Genomic DNA, 16,090 nt, shown 5'->3' on the forward strand with positions numbered 1-16,090 from the left:
AGAGAGACATATCTCCTCAAAGTCAAAATATATTAGTTCCCCCATGTTTAAAGAGAGAGAGGTCTTAGAAATCTGTTGAGGGAGAGAGATATTTAAATGTCTCTAAAATCTGTTTAGGCTAACGTGACATTTAAGCTGATATGAGTTTGTTTGGGAAGGAAGATGAAGGCAATTAGTCAGTCAGTCAGCTGGTAAGTCAATCTGTCAGGCAATCAGTTTTCATTCTCTCTCTCTCTCTCTCTCTCTCTCTCTCTCTCTCTCTCTCTCTCTCTCTCTCTCTCTCTCTCTCTCTCTCTCACACACACACACACACACACACACGCTCTCTCTCTCTCTCTCTCTCTCTCTCTCTCTCTCTCTCTCTCTCTCTCTCTCTCTCTCTCTCTCTCTCTCTCTCTCTCTCTCTCTCTCTCTCTCTCTCTCTCTCTCTCTCTCTCTCTCTCTCTCTCTCTCTCTCTCTCTCTCTCTCTCTCTCTCTCTCTCTCTCTCTCTTTAGACATCGGGAACTAATATATTTTGACTTCGTGGGAGATCTCTCTCTCTCTCTCTCTCTCTCTCTCTCTCTCTCTCTCTCTCTCTCTCTCTCTCTCTCTCTCTCTCTCTCTCTCCCGACGTGGGCAAGTATACGCCTCCTTTGTTGTAAAAAAAAAAAAAAAAAAAAAAAACTCATTATCGTGTATCTGTGGGTACTGCCAGGACCTCACACAGCCCATCCTCCTTGCTCAAGGGGGGACAGTAACCACTCCTAATGAACGGAGAGAATCCGGCCTGAGCGGGGCTTGAACCGCCGTCTGTTTGGCCGTGAAGTCTGGCAGCGCGGCGCTCTAACTGATTGAGCTACTGGAGCGGTGTGTGTGTGTGTGTGTGTGTGTGTGTGTGTGTGTGTGTGTGGCTGACTAAGTGATTGACTGATTAACTGACTCACTCACAAATGGATGGACTGATTGAGTGACTGACTGACTGAATGCAGATGAATTCAATTAGTCAGTCAGTCAGCCAGTCAGCCAGCCAGTGATAATAATACTACTACTACTACTACTTAAACTACAACAACAACTACTACTACTACTACTACTACTACTACTACTACAGAGAGAGAGAGAGAGAGAGAGAGAGAGAGAGAGAGAGAATCACCACCATTTGTTCCCCTCCACTTTCCTTTCCTTCCTATATCTTCTCTTCCTCCTTCTGTTCTTTAATTCCTTCCCATCCGCCTCCTCCTCCTCCTCCTCCTCCTCCTCCTCAAGCGCCAGGGTGGAGGAAGGAAGGTCGAGGGGTAAGGGGGGGAGAGGGAGGGGGGTAGATTTGCGTGTGAGAGCCAAGCCTGGAAGTGTTCTTGGGTGTCCTGTGCGAAGCTTCTCATTAGTAGGTCTTTGAGAGAGTGGCGGGGGGGAGGGGGGACTGCATGTGTGTGTATGTGTGTGTGTGTGTGTGTGTGTGTGTGTGTGTGTGTGTGTGTGTGTGTGTGTGTGTAATTTCCATTTTGCCTCCTAACCTCCTCCTCGTCTTCCTCCTCTAAAAGTCTATATCCTTGTTTTCAGTCTTGCAAAGGAAGGCGTAGAAGATCGAGGGTGCAGGTCACAGGCTCGGGGAAGGTAGGGCCTCCACCATACAGCTGCACTGGAGACCCTGAAGACACTAAGATTGGTAATATAAGACAAGCGCTTCTTACATCAGCTATTTCTAAAGGTCAAAGAGTGGGTCAGTCGGGTTCTAATGAGTGTTTCTTCAGGTTCACGGTAAAGAAGAAGGGTCAAACTACCACCAGGGTCATAAAACTACCCCTGGAAATGCTCACATCTCCTAGGAAAGCCTTGTCAAATAGGTGTTTCTTCAGGTTCATGTTACCGAGGAAGGTCAAACTACCACCAGGGTCATAAAACTACCCTGGAAATGCCCACAACTCCTAAAGCCTTGTCAAATAGGTGTTTCTTCAGGTTCATGGTACAGAAGAAGGGTCAAACTACCACCAGGGTCATAAAACTACCCCTGGAAATGCCCACAACTCCTACGAAAGCCTTGTCAAATAGGTGTTTCTTCAGGTTCATGGTACAGAGGAAGGGTCAAACTACCACCAGGGTCATAAAACTACTCCTGGAAATGCTCACACCTCCTAGGAAAGCCTTGTCAAATAGGTGTTTCTTCAGGTTCATGGTACAGAGGAAGGGTCAAACTACCACCAGGGTCATAAAACTACTCCTGGAAATGCTCACACCTCCTAGGAAAGCCTTGTCAAATAGGTGTTTCTTCAGGTTCATGGTACAGAGGAAGGGGCAAACTACCACCAGGGTCATAAAACTACTCCTGGAAATGCTCACACCTCCTAGGAAAGCCTTGTCAAATAGGTGTTTCTTCAGGTTCATGGTACAGAGGAAGGGTCAAACTACCACCAGGGTCATAAGACTACCCCTGGAAATGCTCACACCTCCTAGGAAAGCCTTGTCAAATAGGTGTTTCTTCAGGTTCATGGTACAGAGGAAGGGTCAAACTACCACCAGGGTCATAAAACTACTCCTGGAAATGCTCACACCTCCTAGGAAAGCCTTGTCAAATAGGTGTTTCTTCAGGTACATGGTACAGAGGAAGGGTCAAACTACCACCAGGGTCATAAAACTACCCCTGGAAATGCCCACATCTCCTAGGAAAGCCTTGTCAAATAGGTGTTTCTTCAGGTTCATGGTACAGAGGAAGGGTCAAACTACCACCAGGGTCATAAAACTACTCCTGGAAATGCCCACAACTCCTAGGAAAGCCTTGTCAAATAGGTGTTTCTTCAGGTTCACGGTACAGAGGAAGGGTCAAACTACCACCAGGGTCATAAAACTACCCCTGGAAATGCTCACACCTCCTAGGAAAGCCTTGTCAAATAGGTGTTTCTTCAGGTTCACGGTACAGAGGAGGGGTCACACTACCACCAGGGTCATAAAACTACCCCTGGAAATGCTCACACCTTCTAGGAAAGCCTTGTCAAATAGGTGTTTCTTCAGGTTCATGGTACAGAGGAAGGGTCAAACTACCACCAGGGTCATAAAACTACCCCTGGAAATGCCCACAACTCCTAGGAAAGCCTTGTCAAATAGGTGTTTCTTCAGGTTCACTGTACAGAGGAAGGGTCAAACTACCACCAGGGTCATAAAACTACTCCTGGAAATGCCCACAACTCCTAGGAAAGCCTTGTCAAATAGGTGTTTCTTCAGGTTCATGGTACAGAGGAAGGGTCAAACTACCACCAGGGTCATAAAACTACCCCTGGAAATGCTCACATCTCCTAGGAAAGCCTTGTCAAATAGGTGTTTCTTCAGGTTCATGGTACAGAGGAAGGGTCAAACTACCACCAGGGTCATAAAACTACCCCTGGAAATGCTCACATCTCCTAGGAAAGCCTTGTCAAATAGGTGTTTCTTCAGGTTCATGGTACAGAGGAAGGGTCAAACTACCACCAGGGTCATAAAACTACCCCTGGAAATGCTCACACCTCCTAGGAAAGCCTTGTCAAATAGGTGTTTCTTCAGGTTCATGGTACAGAGGAAGGTCACACTCCCACCAGGGTCATAAAACTACCCCTGGAAATGCTCACACCTCCTAGGAAAGCCTTGTCAAATAGGTGTTTCTTCAGGTTCACGGTACAGAGGAAGGGTCAAACTACCACCAGGGTCATAAAACTACCCCTGGAAATGCTCACACCTCCTAGGAAAGCCTTGTCAAATAGGTGTTTCTTCAGGTTCATGGTACAGAGGAAGGGTCAAACTACCACCAGGGTCATAAAACTACCCCTGGAAATGCTCACACCTCCTAGGAAAGCCTTGTCAAATAGGTGTTTCTTCAGGTTCATGGTACAGAGGAAGGGTCAAACTACCACCAGGGTCATAAAACTACCCTGGAAATGCTCACACCTCCTAGGAAAGCCTTGTCAAATAGGTGTTTCTTCAGGTTCACGGTACAGAGGAAGGGTCAAACTACCACCAGGGTCATAAAACTACTCCTGGAAATGCTCACACCTCCTAGGAAAGCCTTGTCAAATAGGTGTTTCTTCAGGTTCATGGTACAGAGGAAGGGTCAAACTACCACCAGGGTCATAAAACTACCCCTGGAAATGCTCACACCTCCTAGGAAAGCCTTGTCAAATAGGTGTTTCTTCAGGTTCACGGTACAGAGGAGGGGTCACACTACCACCAGGGTCATAAAACTACCCCTGGAAATGCTCACACCTCCTAGGAAAGCCTTGTCAAATAGGTGTTTCTTCAGGCTCACGGTTCAGAGGAAGGGTCACACTACCACCAGGGTCATAAAACTACCCCTGGAAATGCTCACACCTCCTAGGAAAGCCTTGTCAAATAGGTGTTTCTTCAGGTTCATGGTACAGAGGAAGGGTCAAACTACCACCAGGGTCATAAAACTACTCCTGGAAATGCTCACACCTCCTAGGAAAGCCTTGTCAAATAGGTGTTTCTTCAGGTTCATGGTACAGAGGAAGGGTCAAACTACCACCAGGGTCATAAAACTACTCCTGGAAATGCTCACACCTCCTAGGAAAGCCTTGTCAAATAGGTGTTTCTTCAGGTTCATGGTACAGAGGAAGGGTCAAACTACCACCAGGGTCATAAAACTACTCCTGGAAATGCTCACACCTCCTAGGAAAGCCTTGTCAAATAGGTGTTTCTTCAGGTTCATGGTACAGAGGAAGGGTCAAACTACCACCAGGGTCATAAACTACCCCTGGAAATGCCCACATCTCCTAGGAAAGCCTTGTCAAATAGGTGTTTCTTCAGGTTCATGGTACAGAGGAAGGGTCAAACTACCACCAGGGTCATAAAACTACTCCTGGAAATGCCCACAACTCCTAGGAAAGCCTTGTCAAATAGGTGTTTCTTCAGGTTCACGGTACAGAGGAAGGGTCAAACTACCACCAGGGTCATAAAACTACCCCTGGAAATGCTCACACCTCCTAGGAAAGCCTTGTCAAATAGGTGTTTCTTCAGGTTCACGGTACAGAGGAAGGGTCAAACTACCACCAGGGTCATAAAACTACCCCTGGAAATGCTCACACCTCCTAGGAAAGCCTTGTCAAATAGGTGTTTCTTCAGGTTCATGGTACAGAGGAAGGTCAAACTACCACCATGGTCATAAAACTACCCTTGGAAATGCTCACACCTCCTAGGAAAGCCTTGTCAAATAGGTGTTTCTTCAGGTTCATGGTACAGAGGAAGGGTCAAACTACCACCAGGGTCATAAAACTACTCCTGGAAATGCCCACAACTCCTAGGAAAGCCTTGTCAAATAGGTGTTTCTTCAGGTTCATGGTACAGAGGAAGGCTCAAACTACCACCAGGGTCATAAAACTACCCCTGGAAATGCCCACATCTCCTAGGAAAGCCTTGTCAAATAGGTGTTTCTTCAGGTTCATGGTACAGAGGAAGGTCACACTACCACCAGGGTCATAAAACTACCCCTGGAAATGCTCACATCTCCTAGGAAAGCCTTGTCAAATAGGTGTTTCTTCAGGTTCATGGTACAGAGGAAGGGTCAAACTACCACCAGGGTCATAAAACTACTCCTGGAAATGCTCACACCTCCTAGGAAAGCCTTGTCAAATAGGTGTTTCTTCAGGTTCATGGTACAGAGGAAGGGTCAAACTACCACCAGGGTCATAAAACTACCCCTGGAAATGCTCACACCTAGGAAAGCCTTGTCAAATAGGTGTTTCTTCAGGTTCATGGTACAGAGGAAGGGTCAAACTACCACCAGGGTCATAAAACTACCCCTGGAAATGCTCACACCTCCTAGGAAAGCCTTGTCAATTAGGTGTTTCTACAGGTTCATGGTACAGAGGAGGGGTCAAACTACCACCAGGGTCATAAAATTACTCCTGGAAATGCCCACAACTCCTAGGAAAGCCTTGTTAAATAGGTGTTTCTTCAGGTTCATGGTACAGAGGAGGGTCAAACTACCACCAGGGTCATAAAACTACCCCTGGAAATGCTCACACCTCCTAGGAAAGCCTTGTCAAATAGGTGTTTCTTCAGGTTCATGGTACAGAGGAAGGGTCAAACTACCACCAGGGTCATAAAACTACCCTGGAAATGCTCACCTCCTAGGAAAGCCTTGTCAAATAGGTGTTTCTTCAGGCTCATGGTACAGAGGAAGGGTCAAACTACCACCAGGGTCATAAAACTACCCCTGGAAATGCTCACACCTCCTAGGAAAGCCTTGTCAAATAGGTGTTTCTTCAGGTTCACGGTACAGAGGATGGGTCACACTACCACCAGGGTCATAAAACTACCCTGGAAATGCCCACAGCTCCTAGGAAAGCCTTGTCAAATAGGTGTTTCTTCAGGTTCACGGTACAGAGGAAGGTCAAACTACCACCAGGGTCATAAAACTACCCCTGGAAATGCTCACACCTCCTAGGAAAGCCTTGTCAAATAGGTGTTTCTTCAGGTTCACGGTACAGAGGAAGGGTCAAACTACCACCAGGGTCATAAAACTACCCCTGGAAATGCTCACACCTCCTAGGAAAGCCTTGTCAAATAGGTGTTTCTTCAGGTTCACGGTACAGAGGAAGGGTCAAACTACCACCAGGGTCATAAAACTACCCCTGGAAATGCTCACATCTCCTAGGAAAGCCTTGTCAAATAGGTGTTTCTTCAGGTTCATGGTACAGAGGAAGGGTCAAACTACCACCAGGGTCATAAAACTACCCCTGGAAATGCTCACACCTCCTAGGAAAGCCTTGTCAAATAGGTGTTTCTTCAGGTTCATGGTACAGAGGAAGGGTCAAACTACCACCAGGGTCATAAAACTACTCCTGGAAATGCCCACAACTCCTAGGAAAGCCTTGTCAAATAGGTGTTTCTTCAGGTTCATGGTACAGAGGAAGGGTCAAACTACCACCAGGGTCATAAAACTACCCCTGGAAATGCTCACATCTCCTAGGAAAGCCTTGTCAAATAGGTGTTTCTTCAGGTTCATGGTACAGAGGAAGGGTCAAACTACCACCAGGGTCATAAAACTACTCCTGGAAATGCCCACAACTCCTAGGAAAGCCTTGTCAAATAGGTGTTTCTTCAGGTTCACGGTACAGAGGAAGGGTCAAACTACCACCAGGGTCATAAAACTACTCCTGGAAATGCTCACACCTCCTAGGAAAGCCTTGTCAAATAGGTGTTTCTTCAGGTTCACGGTAAAGAAGAAGGGTCACACTACCACCAGGGTCATAAAACTACCCCTGGAAATCCTCACACCTCCTAGGAAAGCCTTGTCAAATAGGTGTTTCTTCAGGTTCATGGTACAGAGGAAGGCTCAAACTACCACCAGGGTCATAAAACTACCCCTGGAAATGCTCACAACTCCTAGGAAAGCCTTGTCAAATAGGTGTTTCTTCAGGTTCACGGTACAGAGGAAGGGTCAAACTACCACCAGGGTCATAAAACTACTCCTGGAAATGCTCACACCTCCTAGGAAAGCCTTGTCAAATAGGTGTTTCTTCAGGTTCACAGTACAGAGGAAGGGTCACACTACCACCAGGGTCATAAAACTACTCCTGGAAATGCTCACACCTCCTAGGAAAGCCTTGTCAAATAGGTGTTTCTTCAGGTTCATGGTACAGAGGAAGGGTCAAACTACCACCAGGGTCATAAAACTACCCCTGGAAATGCTCACATCTCCTAGGAAAGCCTTGTCAAATAGGTGTTTCTTCAGGTTCATGGTACAGAGGAAGGGTCAAACTACCACCAGGGTCATTAAACTACCCCTGGAAATGCTCACACCTCCTAGGAAAGCCTTGTCAAATAGGTGTTTCTTCAGGCTCACGGTACAGAGGAAGGGTCAAACTACCACTAGGATCCTAAAACTACCCCTGGAAATGCCCACAACTTCTAGGAAAGCCTTGTCAAATAGGTGTTTCTACAGGTTCACGGTACAGAGGAAGGTCACTACCACCAGGGTCATAAAACTACGCCTGGAAATGCCCACAGCTCCTACGAAAGCCTTGTCAAATAGGTGTTTCTTCAGGCTCACAGTTCAGAGGAAGGGTCAAACTACCACCAGGGTCATTAAACTACCCCTGGAAATGCTCACACCTCCTAGGAAAGCCTTGTCAAATAGGTGTTTCTTCAGGCTCACAGTTCAGAGGAAGGGTCAAACTACCACTAGGATCCTAAAACTACCCCTGGAAATGCCCACAGCTCCTACGAAAGCCTTGTCAAATAGGTGTTTCTTCAGGCTCACGGTACAGAGGAAGGGTCAAACTACCACCAGGGTCATAAACTACCCTGGAAATGCTCACACCTCCTAGGAAAGCCTTGTCAAATAGGTGTTTCTTCAGGCTCACGGTTCAGAGGAAGGGTCACACTACCACCAGGGTCATAAAACTACTCCTGGAAATGCCCACAACTCCTAGGAAAGCCTTGTCAAATAGGTGTTTCTTCAGGTTCACGGTACAGAGGAAGGGTCACACTACCACCAGGGTCATAAAACTACCCCTGGAAATGCCCACAACTCCTAGGAAAGCCTTGTCAAATAGGTGTTTCTTCAGGTTCACGGTACAGAGGAAGGGTCACACTACCAGGGTCATAAACTACCCTGGAAATGCTCACACCTCCTAGGAAAGCCTTGTCAAATAGGTGTTTCTTCAGGCTCACGGTTCAGAGGAAGGGTCAAACTACCACCAGGGTCATAAAACTACCCCTGGAAATGCCCACAACTTCTACGAAAGCCTTGTCAAATAGGTGTTTCTTCAGGTTCATGGTACAGAGGAAGGCTCAAACTACCACCAGGGTCATAAAACTACCCCTGGAAATGCCCACAACTCCTAGGAAAGCCTTGTCAAATAGGTGTTTCTTCAGGCTCACAGTTCAGAGGAAGGGTCAAACTACCACCAGGGTCATTAAACTACCCCTGGAAATGCTCACACCTCCTAGGAAAGCCTTGTCAAATAGGTGTTTCTTCAGGCTCACGGTTCAGAGGAAGGGTCAAACTACCACCAGGGTCATAAAACTACCCCTGGAAATGCTCACACCTCCTAGGAAAGCCTTGTCAAATAGGTGTTTCTTGAGGCTCACAGTTCAGAGGAAGGGTCAAACTACCACCAGGGTCATTAAACTACCCCTGGAAATGCTCACATCTCCTAGGAAAGCCTTGTCAAATAGGTGTTTCTTCAGGTTCATGGTACAGAGGAAGGCTCAAACTACCACCAGGGTCATAAAACTACCCCTGGAAATGCCCACAACTCCTAGGAAAGCCTTGTCAAATAGGTGTTTCTTCAGGTTCACGGTACAGAGGAAGGGTCAAACTACCACCAGGGTCATAAAACTACCCCTGGAAATGCTCACACCTCCTAGGAAAGCCTTGTCAAATAGGTGTTTCTTCAGGTTCACGGTACAGAGGAAGGGTCACACTACCACCAGGGTCATAAAACTACCCCTGGAAATGCCCACAACTCCTAGGAAAGCCTTGTCAAATAGGTGTTTCTTCAGGTTCACGGTAAAGAAGAAGGGTCAAACTACCACCAGGGTCATAAAACTACCCCTGGAAATGCTCACACCTCCTAGGAAAGCCTTGTCAAATAGGTGTTTCTTCAGGCTCACAGTTCAGAGGAAGGGTCAAACTACCACCAGGGTCATTAAACTACCCCTGGAAATGCTCACACCTCCTAGGAAAGCCTTGTCAAATAGGTGTTTCTTCAGGCTCACGGTACAGAGGAAGGGTCACTACCACCAGGGTCATAAAACTACCCCTGGAAATGCCCACAACTCCTAGGAAAGCCTTGTCAAATAGGTGTTTCTTCAGGTTCATGGTACAGAGGAAGGTCAAACTACCACCAGGGTCATAAAACTACCCTGGAAATGCCCACATCTCCTAGGAAAGCCTTGTCAAATAGGTGTTTCTTCAGGTTCACGGTACAGAGGAAGGTCAAACTACCACCAGGGTCATAAACTACCCTGGAAATGCCCACAACTCCTAGGAAAGCCTTGTCAAATAGTTGTTTCTTCAGGTTCACGGTACAGAGGAAGGTCAAACTACCACCAGGGTCATAAAACTACCTCTGGAAATGCTCACACCTCCTAGGAAAGCCTTGTCAAATAGGTGTTTCTTCAGGTTCACGGTACAGAGGAGGGGTCACACTACCACCAGGGTCATAAAACTACCCCTGGAAATGCTCACATCTCCTAGGAAAGCCTTGTCAAATAGGTGTTTCTTCAGGTTCACGGTACAGAGGAGGGGTCACACTACCACCAGGGTCATAAAACTACCCCTGGAAATGCTCACACCTCCTAGGAAAGCCTTGTCAAATAGGTGTTTTTGGCTAACGAAATGTCTTGTAATACGGCTCTATAAGGTTGGTATTGTCAAATGCGTTCGTTCTTTTGAGTTCTAATGAGTTGTCGAGTTCTAATGAGTGTTCTTTTAAGTTCACGGTACAGAAGAAGGCTCAGACTACCACCAGGGTCATAAAAGTACCCCTGGAAATGCCCAAAACTCCCACGAAAGACTAGTAAATTTTGTGTCATTGTGCTCAGAAATGTTTAATTAAAAATATGGCCCTGATGGAGAGAGGCGTCGCTGAGGTCAGACAGGCCAAGCTGGAGTACAAAGTGACGGCTCTGTAGGACTGTGCCAATGATTCAGAAGTGCCAGGCAACAGAGCATTAATGAAGGCTCTTGTTAACCGTATGGCTCAAGTTGAAAGCAGACGAGTGCCATTCAAGATAGTCTAGTCTGGACCATGCCGGGTCTGTGTGGTCTGATTTTCTATGTAATTCTATGTAATTCGATGTAATTCTCTCTCTCTCTCTCTCTCTCTCTCTCTCTCTCTCTCTCTCTCTCTCTCTCTCTCTCTCTCTCTCTCTCTCTCTCTCTCTCTCTCTCTCTCTCTCTCTCTCTCTCTCTCTCTCTCTCTCTCTCTCTCTCTCTCTCTCTCTCTCTATCTATCTATCTATCTATCTATCTATCTTTCACACACACACAGAGAGAGAGAGGGAGAGAAGAAGACAATCACATATTATGTAACACATATCAGACAATCACAGGAGACAGTAACGCACAGAGAGAGACAGAGAGAGAGATTTACATAGAATTACATATCAGACAATCACAGGAGACAGTAACACACAGAGAGAGAGAGAGATATAGAGAGATGTACATAGAATTACATATCAGACAATCACAGTGAGACAGTAACTCACAGAGAGAGAGAGAGAGAGAGAGAGAGAGAGAGAGAGAGAGAGAGAGAGAGAGAGAGAGAGGGAGGAAAAAAAGTTTATGAGAACAGAAAAAGAGAAAAAAAGAGAAAAAAAGAAAAATACACGGAAAACAACGAGAAAAACAAGTAGATGAAGAATAGGAAGATAAAAAGAAATAGAAAAAGAAGAAGAAGAAGAAGAAGAAGAAGAAGAAGATGAGTCAGTCTCCCGCGCGAATCAGCTGACTTGGTCTGTGACGGAGCGCAAAACTTAATCCTTTTTACTTATTTTGCGCTAAGTACGCGGTGCCAGCAAACCACAGTGCCACAGGAAGGATAAAAAGGGCCAGAGATTACGTGGGGGCCATATATAGACCTTGGGAGGCCCTAAATAAGGTAAAAAATGGAGATAAACTGAGGGGAGGGAGGGAACATGGCGGGTGAAGGAGGGGAGTTCACTCAAGTGCCGACGTTTTTTTTCGTGTTTTTGGGCATGTTTCGTGTTCCCTAAGTGCCACAGTGCCATCAAGGGAACACAAAGGTGCCAGTGATGTTACAGTGCCAATCCTAGGTCCTGGAAAGCTCGGATAATGTGATAAATAGGACAAAATGAGAGAAGGGAAACAATGGCGGGGGGGGGTGGGAGTTGCAATTATATATTTAAAAGTTTTAGAGGGAATTACGTGTCTATCTATCTGCCTATCTATCTATCACACACACATACACATTAACTAGCTCGTATAATGGTCGGAGATCACCCACACACACACACACACACACACACACACACTGACAGATAGATAGATAGATATTTATTTACCACAAATATACATAAAACCAAAACATCATACATAAATCGGAAGTTATTTAAGAATGCTAATAATTCCGTTAATATAAGAACATTTCCAATTTCTAGTCCACATTCAGCACTTCAGTAAAATCTTTATATAGTCACTAAAATATACAGAGCTCTTGTGTCTTTACTGGCAAAAAAAATAGTTAAAAATATATTAAAGCTTTACAAAGTTTGATAAATATATGAAACTACTTATTTGAGACATTTTCAGAATACATTATGATAAAAGAAAAACCTAAAACATATACTGAAATGTTAATAGCCTGGACATCTTAAAATATCCAGGACATTTATAATTGTAATGAGCTTGTACGGATCGGGCTCGTGATCAGGATATGACAAATTACACACACACACACGCACACACACACACACACACACACACACACACACACACACACACACACACACACACACACGTTTAACTAGCCCGTATAATATTATGAGAGGTGTGGTGTCATCTGCCATCCGGTGTCGTGAGACATCCCATATCTATATTTTACCATCGCGGAACCCAAAATTTACTATCATGGAGTGACTAAGTGAAGCATCTAAGTGTAAAACAGTACTAATGAGGACTTAAATAGCGATGCAAGGCTTATTAGGTCACAAGAAGAAGAAGAAGAGTGATTGTTAATATCCTCGTTATATACACACACACATACGTCATCATTTGCTTTCATAATAAAATAAAAAAAACTTGGGTGGGACAGACCCCGACAAGCAGACGACAAAAGACACGGTACCTTGTCGAAATTCAGGTATATGAGGATATGGGATGTCTCATGATACCCGGATGTCTCATGACGCCACACCCTGGGCTTAACGACATTCAAAGTGGCCGTTAACACACACACACACACACACACAACCCTTAACAATAGGCTTGCTCCGCCCCTTCCAACAGGCAAACAAGCGAATTACACGGAACAACTATTACGCACACACACACACACACACACACACACACACACGACCGTTAACTAGAGGCCTGCTCCCCCCCCACCAACAGACAAACAAGCGAACTACGCCGAACAACTATCACACACACAAAGAAGAATTGGCGGGACAAGCGCACTCCCTTCCTTTCTGCACCCTGTACCTTCCGTCAGCCCTTCAGTCTCACACAAACCTCCACCTCTTCGACAAGTCTCCGTTCATCCTCATTCTGTGTGTTGGTGGCGGGAGCGCTTCGCCTGAACCCGCTGCTCCCGTATCTGCCAAGTGTTTATGTGTTACGGCCCCCGACTATGTATCTCCCGGGTCTCGATACCCGCCCTCAGCACTTCCATGTTATGTGTCTGTGCTCCGTACCCGCCCACGTAAATGTTGGACTCGGTTCGAATCCCGCCCTCACCTACAAGCTCCGTCCTTAAGTAGGGGAGAGGGGTGATGATTCGGACAGTGGAATTGTCCGGCCATAGCACTTATTGTAAAGTGTATGGGAGTGAGTGCCGCGAGATTTTGTGTGAATATGCAAAACTTTGTTGCCTTGGCCCAGAAAGGGACAATCACGCCCTCAGAGCTGTTATTTTCGATGCAAGTCCTAATTTATGTTTTTTTTCATCTCGTATGTAATATTTTCAGGGTGGCAGACGTATTACCTTTGCAATCTTTGAGTTGGGACTGATAGTAATTATTTTTGGACATATTAATTAGGGTTTTTACGCGTTTCTTCAGGTATCTCTACCTATCTTGTAGTATTTTATCTTTTCTGTTGTTTTTGAGGTTATACGTTGTGTTGTATTTCTGAGATTTATACATTCATTAATTTCATTGTTGATCCAGGGAGCAGGGGGCCGTTTTATTTCACGTGTTACCATTGGAGCAAGGTTGTCTAAGCATCTGGTGAACACTGAAGTTAGTATGCTCACTTGGTCATTAACATTATCCGTGTTTAATATTTGATTCAGTTCGGTGACGTTGTTTAGCAGGCTTTCGCAGAATTTATCTTAAGTCTCTGAATGTTTTTATAACTGGTATTCGTTTTGGCTTTTTCATATTGACTGTGGCTGTGATAAGCTCGTGATCAGCGATTGGGTTAGGGATTACGTCACTCTGTAATATGAGGTCAGGGTTATTGGTTATTATTACATCCAGTAGTGTAGCAGTGGTGGGGGTTAGTCGTGTGGGTTTGCTTATTAGTTGTGTTAGTTTATTATTCTTTAGTAAGCGTGAGAGTTTGCTGGTAGGCGAGAGAAGGTCGTCATTTAGATCGCCTAGTACTAGGAATGTTTTTTCATGAAGCATAATAGATCGTATAGTTTCAGTATGATCATATGAATTAGCGAGAGCCTTTGGGTGTCTGTAAATACATCCAACTATGACAGATGGTAATATCCTGCACTGCACTCGGACCCATATGTCTTCAGTCCCTGTTTGTTTAGTTATTTTAGTGTATTATTTCAGAAGCAAGGGTATCACTAACATAGAGACAGACACCTGCACCTCGGCCGCCGTCGCACCTGAACACTTTATAATTGGGAATGTTGATGTATGTGTCGGGAGTGTAAGGGGAGAGCCATGTTTCGCTGACGCAAAGAATATCTGGATTTCTGTCACTCATTAACATTTTTATTTCATCAAAGTTTGCGAGTAGGGATTGGCCATTAATGTGATCTATGGTAAGACAGTCCTTGGAGTGTTCAGAGTTGTTAGGGTTTTCACTGCTGGCTTAAGGGAGAGGGAGAGAGAGAGAGAATAAGAGAGAGGGAGAGAGAGAGAATAAGGGAGAGAGAGAGAGAGAGAGAATAAGGGAGAGGGAAAAAGAGAGAATAAGGGAAAGGGAGAGAGAGAAAAAAAAAAGGGGTGATGGGTGTGTTGGCTTAATGGTGATGGGGGTATTGACTTCATGGTGATGGATGTGTTGGCTTAATGGTGATGGGGGTATTGACTTAATGGTGATGGATGTGTTGGCTTAATGGTGATGGGGGTATTGACTTAATGGTGATGGATTGACTTAATGGTGATGGATGTGTTGGCTTAATGGTGATGGTTAATGGTGATATGGTGATGGAATGGTGATGGGTGTTGGCTTAATGGTGATGGGGGTATTGACTTAATGGTGATGGATGTGTTGGCTTAATGGTGATGGGGGTATTGACTTAATGGTGATGGGGGTGTTGGCTTAATGGTGATGGGGGTATTGACTTAATGGTGATGGATGTGTTGGCTTAATGGTGATGGGGGTATTGACTTAATGGTGATGGATGTGTTGGCTTAATGGTGATGGGGGTATTGACTTAATGGTGATGGATGTGTTGGCTTAATGGTGATGGATGTGTTGGCTTAATGGTGATGGATGTGTTGGCTTAATGGTGATGGGGGTATTGACTTAATGGTGATGGATGTGTTGGCTTAATGGTGATGGATGTGTTGGCTTAATGGTGATGGATGTGTTGGCTTAATGGTGATGGATGTGTTGTCTTAATGGTGATGGATGTGTTGGCTTAATGGTGATGGATGTGTTGGCTTAATGGTGATGGATGTGTTGGCTTAATGGTGATGGATGTGTTGGCTTAATGGTGATGGATGTGTTGGCTTAATGGTGATGGATGTGTTGGCTTAATGGTGATGGATGTGTTGGCTTAATGGTGATGGATGTGTTGGCTTAATGGTGATGGGGGTATTGACTTAATGGTGATGGATGTGTTGACTTAATGGTGATGGGGGTGTTGGCTTAATGGTGATGGATGTTGGCTTAATGGTGATGGATGTGTTGGCTTAATGGTGATGGGGTATTGACTTAATGGTGATGGATGTGTTGGCTTAATGGTGATGGATGTGTTGGCTTAATGGTGATGGGGTGTTGACTTAATGGTGATGGATGTGTTGGCTTAATGGTGATGGATGTGTTGGCTTAATGGTGATGGATTGGTTGGCTAAATGGTGATGGATGTGTTGGCTTAATGGTGATGGGGTATTGACTTAATGGTGATGGATGTTGGCTTAATGGTGATGGATGTGTTGGCTTAATGGTGATGGATGTTGACTTAATGGTGATGGATGTGTTGGCTTAATGGTGATGGATGTGTTGGCTTAATGGTGATGGATGT

Source organism: Eriocheir sinensis, unplaced genomic scaffold, assembly GCF_024679095.1.
Source record: "Eriocheir sinensis breed Jianghai 21 unplaced genomic scaffold, ASM2467909v1 Scaffold1189, whole genome shotgun sequence".
Lineage (NCBI taxonomy): Eukaryota > Metazoa > Arthropoda > Malacostraca > Decapoda > Varunidae > Eriocheir > Eriocheir sinensis.